Source organism: Olea europaea, unplaced genomic scaffold (assembly GCF_002742605.1).
Source record: "Olea europaea var. sylvestris unplaced genomic scaffold, O_europaea_v1 scaffold680, whole genome shotgun sequence".
NCBI classification, from domain to species: Eukaryota; Viridiplantae; Streptophyta; class Magnoliopsida; order Lamiales; family Oleaceae; genus Olea; species Olea europaea.
This window is the reverse complement of record NW_019265184.1, coordinates 289,926-308,053: the sequence shown is the minus strand read 5'-3', so window position 1 is coordinate 308,053 and position 18,128 is coordinate 289,926. Positions and strand designations below refer to the sequence as shown.

Below are 18,128 nucleotides of genomic sequence, written 5' to 3'. Positions count from 1 at the left end.
GAGATAACAGAACTGAAGTATTAGATAATAGGAATACTTTAAATGATCAAAATATACAGGAGATATTAAAAAGGTTTGAAAAAGTTTTAAGAACAGAATTCTTAGGAGATAAATATACTTCTAATGAAGAAGAAAGAAAACAAGATGAATATAATGAAGGAATGATAGCAATGGAAAATTTAAAGATGTGTGATATGTGTGAATTAAAAAGATACACATGTAAATTTGAAGAATTATACTATATATTAGACCAAGGAGGTTATCAAGAAAATAAACCTATATTAAGATCTTATTTTATTAAGTTATCATTCCCATGGAGAATTAAGTTATTAAAAGAATATGAAAAATTATTACCTCTAGGAGAAGAGAAAGGAATAAAAATAAATAGTTTTGGAAATAGAATTGAATTTACAAAAAGAATGATAGGCATGTGGTGTAGAGAAGCTCTTGAAAGTAAGAAAGCATATAAAATAAGAAAGAATTTTTTATGCTGTTACAAAGATATATGTCAAGTTGAACAATTTGGATGCCATAAGAAGAAATATAAACCATATAAGAAATATAAAAGAAGATTCAAAAACGATAAAAAATTCAATAAAAGAAATTTTAAACCACATAAAAAATATTTCAAGAAAAGAAATTGGAATAAAAAGCCTAAACCAAGAAATATTAAAAAATGTAGATGTTTTATTTGTAATGAAAAATGAGACATTGCCCCTCAATGTCCGAAAAAGAAATATAGACAGAATATAAAAACTCTTAGAATTTATGAAAAATTTCAAGATGATAGTGATATAGAACCAATTGAAGATTTTGAAAATCTAAGTAGTGAATGCAGTAGCATTTATGAATTAAATGCATCCTCATCAGAGGAAGATTATGAGGAGATAGTATATATGAATCAGGAGATACAACAATCAGAAATAGAAACAATTGAAGAAGTTGAATACTCTATAGAATGTATGAATCAAGAAATTACCTTTGATATTAAAAAATATACAGGAATCACCAAGAAAATATTAGACCTACAAGAAAAAGATGTATTCCATCAAGGATTATTAGGAATATTACCAAGAGTGAATAAAACAATTGTAACTATGAATTATAAGGAAATGTCTATAAATATAGAAGATACTGTAGGAAAAGTAAGGATTCCTGTAGTTACAAAAGAATGGGTAAAACAAAAATTATCCAAAATTTCAGAGAATGTAAGAAATAAATTGAAATGTATTGAAATATGAGAAGTCCAGATAATGGTAAAATGATTCTTTAGAGAAGGTATGAACATACAAATTGAAATTTATTGCATGGACAACAGAATCTTACAAAATCCTATTGATGCTCTATTAGGAACTGTAGTAGGAAACTTAGTTTATCAGAAGATAATATTTACAGTAAAACCAAATTATGCAATATCATTAAATGATGAAAATATTGACCAGAGTTTCAATCTATATTATAGAATTGGAAACTTGAAAATGTTATGAAGAAGTAAGGCTATTAGTATAAGCATAAAATCAATTTTTGCTCTTAGTACTAACCATCATAACAATCTAAGGAAGATAACTGATAACATTATCATACATAAAGATTTTGAGGAATTAGCACAATATATACCTCCTAGGAAATACCAAGAACATGAAGTCACTATACCAGAACAAATAATGCTTGATTTTTACAAACAAGTTAGAGAAATTAATTCTGAAGGAAAACTAATAAGAAGAAATAGTGTCAGCTTAAAAGGAGATAATCTTATTGCAAGATTCCCCTCTAGTCAAGACTCTAAGATAAACAAACTTAAGAATTTAAGTATTACTGAACCATCAAGTTCACAATATTATATCAAAACAAGATATGTAAATCAAGAAAGATATAAGAAGAATCTTCTTGTCCTCATAGATACTGGAGCAGATAAAAGTCATGTAAATGCTAAATTTGTTAGTCATTTAGTAGACTTTGAAATACCAGAACCATATATATTTAAGAATTATCTAGGAAATAATCTTGAAATAAGAAAATATGTAAAGCTCCCTCTTATTCTTATAGGAGATGATCAAAAAGAATATACTAAAGAAATATTTCTATATAAAGATGAATTATATAGAGTTGATCGTTCACCTATTCTATTAGGAACGAACTTTCTTGAAAAATATAGTCATTATAAAATCTGCCAAGGATATTTAAAAATAACAGTTGATGATAATCCAATCATCATATCAAGAATAGATGAAAATATGAAATCATTATTATCATGGAAAGATTAATAAGTACTAATCCCATGAGTCCATATATTGAAATTACACTCAATATAAAAGGTTATTGTAGAATTAAATTTCATGCTTACTTAGATACATGAAGTACAATAAGCTTATGCTTACCAAATGTACTACCATCTGAATACTGGAAATACAATTCAAAGAAGATTGTCACCGCTACAACAGCAGGTGGAAATAAGGTATTATATAGTAAATATGCTACGCAAGTACCTTTTCTAATTTCTTTTAGAGAAGTATTTGTAGATACTATATATATGTCAACTACAATTGGATGTGATGTTTTATTAGGACAAAATTCCCTATTAAAATATGCACAATTTACACAATGTATTGATAAATATATGTTCACAACTCCTTGTGCACACAAAATATTTACACCAAAAATAAATAAGGCTGTTACAATAGCATATAGAGACATAAACCATCAGAAATCCTCAACCCAGCGTGGTAGGTGGTGGAGTACAGAAAAATTTAAACCAGTTACAGTCTTAAAAATGACAACAGAAAATGGGTTAGAACAATTGAAAAAAGAAATTTCTAAAACATATTCTGAAAATCCATTAGAAAAATGGAATACAGATAAAGTAAAGGCAAAGATAGAATTAATCAATTCAGACACTATTGTTAGAATCAAACCCATGAAATATAGTGTAGATGACCAAAAGAAATTTAAAGACCAGATAAAAGAATTGCTAGAAGCCAAATTAATTAGGCCTAATAAAAGTTCACATAGCAGCCCAACCTTTATGGTTAGAAAACATAGTGAAATAAAAAGAGGAAAAGCCAGAATGGTGATAAATTACAAAAAATTAAATGAAGTTATTAAATTTGATGGATACTACCTGCCAAATAAGGATACCCTTGTTAAACAAGTACAGAACAAAAATATATTTTCAAAATTTGATTGTAAGTCAGGGTTTTGGCAAATCATGCTTACAGAATAAAGTTAACCATTAACTGCATTTAGTACCCCCAATCCTTTAGGGCAATATGAATGGAATGTAATGCCATTTGAGTTGAAAAATGCACCACAGATATTCCAAAGAAGAACGGATGAGGTAATCAAACCAATTACTCATTTCTGTATTGCATATGTAGATGATTTACTTATTCATTCAAATAACATTGATGAACATATTGAACATCTTGAGAAATTCTGTTATATTATGAAAAAACATGGTATTACACTTTCTCAAAAGAAAGCTAAAATAGCTAGAACAGAGATAGAATTTTGAGGATTATTTATAAAAGAAGGAGAATTGCAATTGCAATTGCAATCCCATCTTAGAGAAAAACTTCAACAATTTCCTAAAAAAATCAAAGATAAAAAACAATTACAAAGCTTCCTCGGTATATTGAATTATACTGAAGGATTCATTGAAAATTGTGTCAAATTAAAAAACTATTTTCTTTCAAAGTTAAGAAAAATATAATGTGGTCTTGGGAAGAACAAGATTGTGAAAATATAAGGAAAGTAAAAGAAGAATTAAAGGTATTGTCCAAACTTGTAATACCACAAGAAGAAGATTTCTTTATCCTTGAAACTAATGCTTCAGATAATTACTCGGGAGCAGTATTAAAGGTTAAAAAGAATCATAAAGAATATAAATGTGAAAAGAATTGTTCTTGTCCTGAGATACTTGCAGGTTATACATTAGGAACCTTCAAAGAAGTTGAAGCAAGATATGAACCGAATAGGAAAGAACTCACTGCTGTAAAAAGGGGAGTTAAAAAATATGAAGATTATTTATTACCAAAGAAGTTTTTGATTAGAACTGATAATACTCAAGTTAAAGCTTTTTTGAAAAATAATATCGATTTATCTATTGCCAATAGATATATTATTAGGATACAAATTTGGTTTTCATATTTCAAATTTGATATTGAATGTATAAAAGGTAAAACTAACTTTCTTCCTGATTATCTTAGTAGGGATGGAATTAGAACAACTAAGAACGAAAGTCCAAATACTTGAGATAAAAGTTTCTTATTTGGAAACACAAATTCAAAATATCCAAGATAGCCTTCAAGGCAAAAATATAACCCTTGAGGCAGAAGTTACTTGTACCAAGTCTAGTATCCCTTCACAGGGACTTGTGAATACTAGCGCTCTCCCCGAGGATAAAGGGAAAGAAAAGAAGGTAATAGGAACCCCTTCACAGGGAATACTTTTGCCTATTACTGGTAATGAAGATACAAAAATTCCCACTAGGGAAGATATTCAAGATATCAAAAGTGAAGGTAACTCTTCACAGAGCCAAACTTAATCTAAACCTTCTATTGAAAGAATAGATCCAAAAGATATTGTCAAGATATGACATGAAGCAAAAATTCTCAGAAAAGATAACCATGAAAAACTCATATTCTTTATTGTTATTTTTAATGTTCTATCAGATTGGTATCTGGAGATAGGAAAGTGGATGAAAACTCTCCACTACACAAAATACAACAAGATAAATTTTTATCCAGAATCACCAGCCAACTGGGTACGAAACTGTTTTGAGATAGGAAATATACTTTGTATATATCCCAGCAAAGATATCAATGAAATAGCCCAGCTTCCTGTCAATATCAGGAAAGCTGTTAAAAGATATACTGAAGTCGTCAAGACAACAAATATATATATCAGGTTCTATTCAACAACTAAGGAATGGGATCCCGTTCTTGAATATATGCATCCATCGTTCCATGTTATCAAAATGAGACTTACAAACCAACATTTTTTATGAACCAGTCAAAATGTTGTTACAAATGGATATCAAGATATTTTAAATATGATACCCTACAGAAGAGCAAAATGGTACAAAGAAATATTTGAACATGTAATTAAGATAATTACTAAAAAAGAAAAAATATGGGTATATCCATCTGAAAACCATATTATCTACTCCAATGCAAGGATGGCTACAAAAGAAGAAGATATTTGTTATCTCGACCATTTATTATTTGCAATTATCCCCAACCAAGTACATGGATCAGAAGATATGACTAAAGAACTGTGCAAATTACTCTGGAACTACAGTGATCACCATTGTGAATACTGCGTAGTTGAAGATATAAGTCAAGCATCTCTTAATAGTGAAGAATTCCATGTAGAATTCTTTGATTCAAAAATGGAAAAGTGATGGTAACAAAAGTGGCCATTTATCACTACTTTAATAAAGAAATTTATTAAAGAAAAAATGTGGCTACTAAAAAACAGAAGATAGTGCAAGAAAGTCTCCATAATTGTGACCACTCACCCAACAGTTGTCAAAAGTGGAAGACAAATTCAAAGATAAGGCAAATAATTTCAAAAGGAGAGGTCCACCTAGCAAGAAGATAATGGAGAAATTGGTGCAGATTAGACTACTCAACTATCCACCAAAAAGAAAGTGGGAGACATCAGTCAAGATAAGATTCTCAAAAACCTCTATAAACGGAGGCAAGAAGAGGGAAGGAAGATATCTCGGAACAACTTATCTCTTAAACACTCTGAAGAAACACATCTTAGAGAGATATTTTTTGTAATCTGTATGCACTACTTGTATTCAGAAAAATATTAGATAGCTTGAAGATAGCAAAGCTTGTAATAAGGTAATCACTTATGGAGTTCTAAACTTCATAAGGTGAGTACCAAAGGTATGTAAATATAGATTGTAAGCATGTACTATTTCAGTTTATGAATATCAAAGTAAAATTTGTTGTGTTTAACAAAGTTTTCATAAAAGGATTTCGTTAAGTTTCTCATGATTCCTCGATAGTACAGATAGAGATTTTAAAAGATTTTCAAACCATTGATTTTGAAAGGATGTTGACCATGCCAAAGTACCCGTCTTTGATGAATGGTTTAGGGGAAAAAAGGCAGTTTTCTAACAAAATTGTAGCACCTTGTGTGTGAGTTATCTTTTAAAATTTTGTTCCAAGTAAGAACTTAATTCTGAAAAGAGTTTGGATAAAGGTGAAAACAGATACTCTGGATACTGTGAGATAGCGTCTGTAGAAGCATGACTAGTTCTCTAGAGTGAGAAATACAACCTTAATTGAAAAGCCTTTTGCGGAAACAGTTGTGGACCCAAATGATTTCAAAAAACATTTTAAACCTTTACTTGATTCAGAAGATTGATTAAGTACATGCAAAGTATCTATAAGATCATACTGGAGGGAAAGCCTGTTTATTTCCATTTGATTACTGTAAGTTATTTACTTGCTTTTATATACTTATACTTTGATAAATTCTGATGAACAATTCATAAGCATCTACATCCACTTCTAATGATAATCTCAGATTATACTTAGATGAGAAAGATATTTCGTTTTTATTTAAATTAGCTAAAAAGTCTGAAGATATATTTCCTGTTGGTAAAGAAAAAATTAAAAAAATATACCAAGAAATAGATTATTCTTATAAGCACAATATAAGATTTGATTCTGCAAGAACTAGCAGAGAAATAAGAAAGGTAGAAGGTATTATAACTAAACATAGAGATATACAAGAACAAGTCTTAGAATGATTAGTTCGAAGATACATAACTAAGAAAGATTGGCCCAAGGTCTTTGAAGAATTATCAAAATACAAAGAATATTTAAAGGTGTTTGAAAGATTGAAAAATATAGATATAGGTCCTGATTAATAAGTTCCAAAAGATACATGATAGATGTTGCAAATAATAAAAGTAAGGGTAAAATATTATTTCTAATAAAAGAGGCTATTGTGAAAAATAGGATCAATAACCTGGTCATTTAGAAAATTGCCCCATTCTTGGCTGCAACCCCTTTTTTGGCTACACCTATGCCGGTAGCCACCAAACAGACTCGACTGTCTCATTTCAATTTGATGCATCCCACATGCTTCTAGCCATGAATTCAACTAAAAAAATGCAATTATGGTCTTAACAGCTATGAAAAACACACCAATTGAATTTCCAATTCAAGACTCGCATGGATTCAAATAATCCCATCGAGCCTGAACTTAGCATTTGAAGTTAGATAATGCACAAACTTTCTCACCAAATTTCCACTCAAAAACAGATTTAGCTAGAGATGTGTGGCAGTAGGAGAGAGAGGGAAAATGATTAAATGTGAGGGCTTTGATGAGAATAATGAAATTTGGGCTAAAAATTGAAATTGAAATCGTACCATAAGAGCTGGTGGCAGCAATCCCATCTGTATCAGTTTTTTTGGTCCTTCTTGAGTGAATCTTTGAAAGCTAAAGATTCGGCCCTTATATTAGTCCGGTGTGGAAAGTGATGATGTTCTCGACGAGTAGAGCTTTAGGTTGAGAAGCCAATTTCCATTGGCCCTAGTGGTGAGAGACGAGTGGAGTGATTTTGTGGTTGGCTGTGGTGGTGCAGGTGGGTATAGAAGAGATATTTTCTTTTCTTTTAATATTGTTTTTCCAATTATCCTTTTATTTAATTATTGCAATAGATATTTACTATTGTGCCCCCTTCTAATTGATTAAAATATGGTCAAATTTAATTTTGGTAGTCATGTGATAGAAAAATGGGTGCAAAACCATAAAAAGGCCCCACATGCAATGGTTGGAAATGTTAGGGATGACAGCTACAATAAAAGAAAGATTTGGGAAAAACCTGCTAGTATTTCTAAGATTTGGAGTTTTTGTTGCAATTATCCTTAGTTTTAATCATGCCAACAAAGCTTAGTAATATACCACTTTGAAACGCAATTTGGCAGACAGATTTCAAGGAAATAGCCATTTGGTATATCATATTGTAAAATTACTAGTTGTCCTAATGTTATTGTATTTATTAGTATATAAAAAAAAAGAGAAAAAAAAGAAGAAAACAAAATTGGAGTTTCAAGAAGCAATGTTATGATTGAATATGTATGAAAATCTGTCAAGATGGTCAAATAATAATAATAATAAATATTAAAACGACCTTGTTGAAGTCCGTAATAAATGTAATGATTTAGGATAATTGATACGTTGACTTCGTGTACGATTAAGGTTATCTCCACGCGCTATTAAGAAAGTGAATTGCTAAGGATTCGAGGTAAGTAAACATCTCTCTATCTTCATGCGCACGTTACATTATTAAACGTGTTACCTAAATTTGTTATTATATGATCTTGATATTCGATTTTTGCGTTTTGCATTATTAATGCTTCTCATAACATATTCATGCACGTCAATACATCCTTAAGCATACATGAAATTTCAATAAATAAAAAGCTTTCAAATGTCACGAGTCAATGAATGTTTTAAAAAGATATGTATTTTGAATGTTTTTATTTCAAGGCATATATCTATACCATGAAAGATATGAGTGGGAAATGGGGTGTGGGAGACTGGCGGACATGACCAATGTTCAATGATAATGTTAATGTTAATCGCTTGCGGTACTACTGGTAGGACTCTATCGGGTTCTAAACAATAATTACAACTGCATTTTGACTGATTAGACGATATACCAAGTGAGTTCACAACGTTAATGTTAAGTTTTTAAAGAAATGAAAGAAAGCGAATACGTATTAAAAATGCCTTTTATTTTAAAGAAATTCATATGCATATCATAAGCACGAATCAAATGTCTGAAGTTTGCTTGCTAAACACTAGCTCATTCTACGTTATCTTTTCTCATTTTTGGATGACGAAGGCAAGGTAATTCAAGACTACTACTCGTGATGCGATGGACTTAGTACTAAATACTAATATTTAATTTTCAACCTTTTTTGGAAATTAAAGTTAACATTTAATTTTATTATTTTCTACATTTAAATACAAAAATTTTCTATGAGTTATGTTCATAAATAAGGTCATTGATGTTCATTATATATTTTTAAAAAATTAATCACTTCCGCATTTATGATTTAAGAGAGTGAAATGATATTACTTCCAAATCAAGGTATTTAGATTTTTGGGTGTTATATTACATTTCCAAGTAGGGATGGCAACGGGGCGGGGACGGGGCAAAATTTTGCCCCGTTTAATTTTTTTTTTAAAATTTTTTTAACGCTAAAATTTTTAACAAAAAGTTTGATATTATTGAACAAGTTCGATTGGTTAGCAGTATTTAACAGAAATATGTATATTTGTTTAATGTTGTAAAGTGAATTGTTGCACTTAATGAATGAATGTTAATTGATGTTGAAAAATTCACTTAGCCAACCATTGATGTTTTATAGAAGAAAACTAAGGAAAATGGTTCCATCTTATAGCAATGTGTATAACCAAACCAGAAGTTATTGCTAATTTATGACTGAAACCTGGTGTTATATTCTGTAGAAAGCACAAATGAAATTGGTTGATATAGTGACACAAGACTTCATGTTATAATACTATAAATTACAATGCAATCATACAAATTCAAAATGGGTATTTAACGGATGAATTTTCTAGAAATAAAATTATTTTTAATCTTTTTTTTTTTTTCCCCTTCACGGGCAGATTCGGGGCGGGGGCATGGGGAGCCTCATGTTGCCTTGCCCCGCCACGCCAACCTGTTTGGGGCGGGCGCAAATTTTTTTGCCATCACTATTTCCAAGGGAACCATTATAGTATCATGATGTTAAGTAAAGCAAATCGCTAAACTCGTTGTTTAAGAAAGATCGAATTTTTCCAGTACTTGCATTGATTGAACATGATATAAATAAGTTAAAAAAAATGATTTTGTAAAAGGTCGTGTGAATGCACAAACTTGCACTACCGCTCTAACATAAAAATGGAAGAGAAACTTCGTGAAAGACATGATAAAGCCAAGAAGTTTATTACGTATCCCATTGATAAATTTTGGCATAATGCAAGCAAAGGAACCATTTATACTGTTAACCTAGAAGCAAAAACTTGTAAATATAGATGATTTTAATTAGAACATATATCATGTGAGTATGCAGTTACAATAACAAAGGAGAATGATATCAAATTTATGTGTTGTGCTCGTCGTATGTCACTGCTGATTATCAAAAAAAGCGTACGATAAAAATATTTTCCACATGTCGAATGAACATGATTGGAAAGTTACAAAAAATATCAATTCTTTCAATATGTTTCATTGTTAATCAAATGACGAGTTAGACGTGATTAAACAAGGATGCCATCAATTGGAGAGTATAATATGAAATAAACTCTGCAAATATGGCACAATTAGGCACAATCAACTAATACGTACAAATTCGATACCGTTGTCAGACGAAAAATATTAGTGGCCCATTTGATTTGTATTTCAATTTTCAATTTTGAGTTCTGAGTTTATTCTTAATTTTTTTGTTTGAGAGTCTGTTTTAAGAGATGTATGTGTGTGTGTGTGTGTGTGTATTTTTCAATTTGTAATTTCAAAATTTAATTTCTTGATTTTGCTTTTCTAAAATCTATTTGTTAGAAATATATATTTTATTTAAATAAAACTTTATTTAAACACTTGTTTTTCTGTTTTGAGTGTTTTCAGAATTTTCACTAAAAATACTCAAAATGTGAAAAATGTATTTTGAATTTTATGTTATAAGTTTATCCTTGTTTTCAAGAGTACATTTCTAGAAATTTCAGGCCAAATACTGTTTCGATGTTATAAAAAATTGCAAAATGAAAAAAAAATTGAAACCAACAAACCAACGCACCCTAGACGATTAATACAATGTTTGTGCTTTATAGATTGCACATGTAATTTGAAAAAAAATATATTTAGAAGGTGTTTGAGAGTCATTTATATGTAAAAATGCATTTTGGAATAGTAAATTGATGAGAAATGTGTGGTTGAAAAATAAGGAAAAGTTTTTTTACGTGTAATATTATTTTAATGAAAAATGTATGATTGAAAAGAAGAAAAAGAAAAATGCATTTTGAAAAAAATGATTACCAAACGGTTATTTAAGAAGAAGGATGTGTTTTCTTATGTATTGCACTTCGTTTAAATTTATGTTTTTTATGAGTGCATTGTTTTTAGTTTACTTCGTAAGTGCATCGCTTTTAGTGCCTTTGAAATGGATAATTTGAATAATGTAAGAATGTTTACTTCATTTTAATTTATGTTGTTCATCAATGTATTTTATTTGATTTACTTTGTAAGTGCAATGTTTTTAGTTGTACTTTGTAAGTACAACTAAGTAGTTTTTTGGTTAATGACCAGACTTGTAAATAGTCAACTATTATTTTCCAGTTGACGACAATAGTTCGGTATATAGACCATGTCATTCTTTAATAGACTATGGTCGATTTTTGCATGTATGACTTACAGTTGATTTTAATCAAATAATCGTGTATAATGGAACACAAGATGCTAATTAAACTTAACTTATGTTGATATCTATTTTTTCAATGTTTTACTTATATTTGAAAGGCATTCAAAAATTAACATTGTTGATATATGTGAGTCAATTATAGATTTATTAGATGCCTCGCAATCCAATATACAACTTATAATTGACTTCAATAAGTTAAATCATCATGTATAATGAACACTTGAATTCAACATTTTAACTTCTCTATTATAACTTATTCAAAGATGAACTTTATTAATATAGATTATGTAAGCCAATTATAGGTTTATTAGGTGCGTCACGCTTCATTATACATGGTTTAGTAGACTACGGTTGATTTTTGCACATGCAACTTATAATTGATTTCATTAAGTTAAATCGTCATGTATAATGTACTAAAAAATGCCAATTAAACTAGTAATTAATGTCGGTATCTATTTAATTACTAGTTGAAACATATTTGAAGGTAAGCTTTGCTAATATAGCTTATTCAAGTCTATAATAAGTTTATTAGGTGCCTCATGCTTCTTAATAGCATAGTATGGTTGATTATGTACAACTTATAATTAATTTTAACAAATTAAATCATCATGTATAATGGGACACAAGCTAAATCACTATCACCACAAAAGGTCTTATTTCTTCTTCTTGTTCTCGTTCTTTAATGCTCGATTCTTGATCTTTGCTCCAAACTTTAACTTCTTCATAGTTTTGTGTCAATCTCATCAATGTAGTTTTAGTTCAAAGACTTCGTCTTAAAAAAATAAAAATGAGAAAAAATATTCAATAGTACTCGACCAAAAATGGCTCGAACTATTAGCAAAAGATTTTTTTAGAGGTCAAACTAGGCGTAACAATTACACTTATCATTATTTGATTACAAGCACTATTATGGTATGTTTAAGACTATATACCAGACCACATCTCTATTAATGTTTTGAATTTGGACAACATAGAAAGCCTCTTTTGTAGACCTATTTTCTGTAAGCAGATTTCTCGTTAAGGCGCCCCACTGGTGGAGGTACTACTACGAGTCAAAACTCTCACTAGTAAGGCGTGCACCAAAAAACATCCTTGTGGTAATGGATTTTCGGAGAATGTTAAATTACCAGACTCTCAGTGAGAACCTTTTTATGGATAATTCATTCGGATGTAAAACATGGGTAACATTTTTGTGATGCTTCTCTTACCATAAAGGCAGTTTTTATCCATTCAAGTTTGTCAAAAGAGCCAAATCAATGATCGACAAAAAAAGCTATAACTGGAGGACTCCTGCTCGTACAAAATTGGGGATTGTGAGATCTTCTCGATAATGAGATAATATATGTGAAGTTAATTCATTAAGTTAAAAAAAAAAAACACAACACATATCTAATTTACTCAATGAAAATTCGTTGCTAGCATAACTAAAACAATATCTTGTGGTTTAAGAACGATACATCAATGAAAAAATAATAAAGAGCTTCAGCAATGGTCTTCGGCATAGCCCCCAATCATCTCTTTGAAGCTTGCTTCATGCTTTAAACATACTATCTTAACTACTTGAAAATCATCTTGGGATTTGTACCTGTTACGCCCCTAGCTGAACCAATTCGAAAAGTCTACCATTGCATCATACGAGGTGTCCACCACCAATGTCCATGCGCTGCCATCATACGAGGTGTCCACCATTAATACGAAGTGGTTCCGAAGTGACTCCACCACCAATGTCAGCGCGCTGCTAACGCAAAACTATTCTACTGAACCGACCAAAGTGTCATCGACGCCGAAGTGCAATGCACTGCGATGTTCTTTTTCAGCGGATCCATCGCCACTTTCAGAAAGAGATTTGTGTCAAAATCCTCTCTGCCGCCAAGATTTAATTGATTTGACGTCTCCATGGGTTTAGTTGATGTGACGTATCAACTTTATATCAACTCAACTCAGGAGAAGTTATTACCCACTCACTCTATCGATGCGGCTGATTGACGCCTATGAGCAGACGTCTCATACAGTCAGATGCATACACGTGTCCCACATTCAACGGTTCTCCTCACCTATAAATACCCAAGATTTGACAAGAGGCAAAGGTAATGAAACTCTTACAACTTAGCTCTCCATAACAAGAAAATATATATTCTCCTCCCTACTCTCTTGCACAATCCGGGCACTGTTCCAATCACCGGATACTAACTTAACCGTCGGAGTGTATGCGACTGCCACCCACGCTGGTTCCGACTGTGTGCGATCGTGCGTTAATTGTGCACAGGGAGGATCACGTGGAGTAGCTATCAGTTGGCCACGTGGGAGGTCCAATTCACGAGGTGAACAGATTGGCGCCGTTTGTAGGAATCTTCGCGTCCAAAGTTCTGCATTCTCCACCGAAAAAGCCATTGACTTACCCTGAAAAGGGCACGTTCTTGAAAAAGAGCAAAGTCAAATTACAATCCAAATTCTTATCATCCTTGAAAAAGGAGTAGATAAGATGAGTTCCAGTAATGAGGACGCAAACCCCAGGATAGACGCCTCTGAAGAAGAGGTGCTCTGAAACAATGTCACTCACCAAAAACCCCATCACCGACGTCGCCAAGGTGAAAGAATGGCCATGCTCACTGAATGAATAACTCAAATAGCTACGGGCATGAGAGATATCGCAGCTCAGAATATGGCGATGCATGAATTCTTCATGCAAGCCCGAGGTCATCAGGGCTCCCAAATGTCCCAAGGATCTTACCTAGCTTACGAAATCCATGTGTCTCGTTCCCGAGGCCATATGAGTCAGCCCAAAGAATGCCCCTTTGAAAGAGAAGTGGGTACGAAAGTCACATCCTATGTACAAGGGAGCCAACCAGTAGAACCGCAATTGGGGGACAACTTCCCACCAGAATATAAAGCACAAAGGTCAGTCAGTGTCTTTGACCGAATAGGGCAGGACCCTAATAATAGGGTTTGCTCAGTGCGAAAATCAGTTCGGCAAGAGCAGGAGTAAGAACAAGCACCCCTTCCACCTAGAAATAGGAAGGAGAGAAGGAACTTAGTTGATTGGGGTAGTCGAGGAGGAGCACCTCCACCTCCCCAGAACATGCAAGATGATGAGGGCTCCGAAGGGCCGTGTCAATCTTATGAAATTGATGATGATGATGATAACCTCCTTTTCTCAAGGAAGATCCAAAGCTTCCCAATGTTTGCGAACTTCATGTCCCTTAAAATCCCCAAGTATGAAGGAAATGGGGACCTGGAAAAGCACCCCTCCAAGTATATGACACAGATGAGCCTCAAGGGAGCTTCGCCTGCTTTAAAATGTAGAGCCTTCCATCTAATCCTGGCCAGAGCCGCCGAAGTGTGGTACAGCAGATTGCCTTCCCTGAGCATTAGGATTTGGCCAGATTTGAAAAAGGCATTTTGAACCAGTACCTCTCACGTAGAGAATGAGAGGCCCCAGTGCAATGCCTACAAGATATGAGACAAGCCCCTGGAGAAATGCTGAAAAGCTACCTCGCCAAGTTTACAGATGAAATCACCTACTGCGAACATGCCACTGACAGAGAAGCCCTTTCAGCCTTGAAAGGCGGCCTCAACATGAACACTTTGTTTTAGAGAGATGTATGCAGCAAGAATCTAACCACTTATGACGAACTGGTAGAAATGATAAGAGTTGAAATGTTAGTGAAGAGATGATTGATCATCGAAATCGTACCTCGTGGGACTCCCTCCGCCTCAGAGGCAGGTAGGTTGAGGACTCGCAGCGTACCTTGTCACCCAACAATGGACCCAAGCAGGGCATACAATAGCTTCTACATCCGGATAGGCACTAACTTCTACCATGCAAAATGCAGTGTCGGTATTGGCATACGAGAATGCCCCTGTCGAGGCGGGACCATCTGGGGGTACTAACAGTAATCGAAAGAAGAAGAAGAAGCAGTCAAACAGGCCCTTAGAAGGGGTAAGGTTCTGCACCTTCCACCAACTCTATAGATACGATAACCAACTAATGAAGAGACGCTCCTCGACACTCGGATCGAAATAACCCACATCCCTCCAGGAGAGACGAACATCCTTGCAGATCCACCTCCTCAAACAGGGGAGAGAGGAGACATAGAGACCAGTCACCCCGAAGAAGAAAATCGAGGGACAGGAGAGAGTCCAGACAGAGAGATCAGGCCCCATTTTCAGGAGCCCAAATCATCAGGGAAATCAACACGATCATCGGGGGACCTCACATCGATGGCAACACTAGGAATGCCCAAAGGAGCTATACAAGGGAAGCAAATGATCCACCAATGCTCACTTATATAGTCAACCAGTCCCAAGAAGCCAATAGGATGGCCCCGATTACCTTCTCCCAAGAAGATGCACAAGGAGTTCACCACCCCAATTGTGACACGTTGGTAGTAAGAGCCGTAGTGACAAGAAACGGACTCAAGCGTATGCTCGTCGATAATGGCAGCTCGGTGAATATACTGTAAGGCTCTACGTTCGATAAAATGTAAATTGAACATGGGTTAATCCCCACGACTGACCCACTATTTGGATTTACTAGAGACAACATCATCCCACAAGGACGAATCACTCTGCCCGTCGAGATGGGTTCAACTCCCCTAGGGGCCCAACATTTCATGGAATTCTTGGTGGTAGGCCACAGATCAACCTACCACGGAGTATTGGGCAGATTCACCTTCAAAGATCTTTGGGCTGTCACCTCCATCCATTACTTGTGTATAAAGTTTCCAACTGAGCATAGAATTGCTACGGTTTAAGGAGACCAAATGGGCTCCAGAGCATGTTACCTAAACTCTTTGCAAAAATTAGAGCCACGCATTGTTAACGTGATCATAATAGAGGTTGTGAATGAAGCCGACTTGGGCATGAAAATGCTTGACGCCCCTGAACAATGGCATACCTCCAAACAGGAGGAAGACGTCGACATGGCAGAGGCCCTGAAGAAGGGCACCCTCTTGATGAGTTAGACCCCCAAATAACTGTCTCAGAACCGAATACGACCCCAATGGAAGAACTTGAAACTTTCTCCATCAACCCAGAGGACCGCAGTCAGGTCTTGCGAATTAGGAAGACACTGTCCCCCAAAGCGAAAGAAGAAATGATAAGCTTCTTGAAAAGGAACTTGGATGTCTTAGCTTGGAAGCACGAAGACATGGTGGGAATAGACCCAAGGATCATTTGTCATCATTTTAACATCAATTCCTCCTGTGCCCCACATCAACAGAAAAGACGAGCCCTCAACTCGAAGCCGTACGAGACGCTCAAAGATGAAGTCAACAAGTTTAGCCACAGCAGCATCATCAGAGAAGCCATCTATCCGAAGTGGATATCCAACCCGGTCCTTGTCAAGAAGCCTAGCGGGAAATGGAGGGTGTGCGTAGACTCCACGAATTTGAACAAAGCATGCCCTGAAGATAGCTTCCCACTGTCGAGGATAGACCAACTTGTGGATTTCACTGTTGGACATGAACTCTTGAGCTTCATGGATGCGTACTCAGGGTACAACCAGATACCTATGTTCCGACCTGATGAGGAGGCCACATCGTTCATCACAAACAGAGGACTATATTGCTACAAAGTCATGCCCTTCGAATTGAAAAATGTCGGAGCTATATATCAGAGGCTGGTCAACATGATGTTTGTTGAACTCATTGGCAAAACCATGAAAGTCTACGTAGACGACATGCTAGTTAAAAGCCTCCAGGCGAATGAACACATAAGTCACCTCGACCAAACCTTTCAGATTCTTAAAAAATATAAAATGAAGTTGAACCCCCTCAAATGCACCTTCGGCGTGGCTTCGGGTCAGTTTTTGGGATACATTGTGAACCAAAGGAGAATCGAAGTATATCCGGTAAAGATTAGGGCCTTACTGGAAATGAGGTCACCTCAGAAGCTAAAGAAGGTCCAGAGCCTCAATGGTCGGATTACCGCGCTCAGTCACTTCATCTCTAGGGCCATTGATAAGAGTCTACCCTTCTTCATAGTGTTGAAGTAAGGAAAGAAGTTCCAATGGACCGGTGAGTACGAAAAAGTCTTCCAAGTGCTAAAGAAGCACTTAGGAGAGGAGCCTCTGTTATCCAAACCTGAACCACAAAAATCACTACTGCTGTCTGTACTTGGCGATCTCGGAGGAGGCGGTCAGTGCAGTCCTAGTCAGAGAAGAAAACGAGCACCAATTGCCGATATACTATGTAAGCAAAGCACTACTCCTAGCAGAAACACGCTACTAGACATGGAGAAACTGACACTCACCCTTATCCCAGCATCAAGGAAACTGAGGCCGTACTTCCAGGCCCATTCAATTGAAGTTCTCACCAACTTCCCATTAAAGTAGGTGCTGCAGAAAACGGACGCTTCAGGCCGCTTGCTAAAATGGGAAATCGAGCTCAGTGAGTTCGACCTATTGTTCTGATCCCGACATGCCATCAAGGGCCAAATCCTTGCAGATTCTGTGGCTGAATTTGCCAAAGCCCCAAAAATGGAGGTGACAATGGAACTAGCTAAGCCCCCAACATGAAACATGTTCGTGAATGGATCCTCAGGAGAAACTAGCTCCGGAGCAGGGATCATCTTGGAAAGCCCAGACGGCCACAAGCTAAATTGTGCAGTAAGGTTCGGCTTCAAAACCTTGAACAACGCTGTCAAATATGAGCCCTTCTAGCAGGCCTTAGACTT

At 34.7% G+C, this 18,128-nt stretch overlaps 1 pseudogene; it reads right to left on the bottom strand.

The window, feature by feature from the left end:
• Positions 1 to 7,615, bottom strand: part of LOC111390404 — a 16,642-nt pseudogene extending 9,027 nt beyond the window's left edge.
• Positions 7,616 to 18,128: the final 10,513 nt, after the last annotated feature.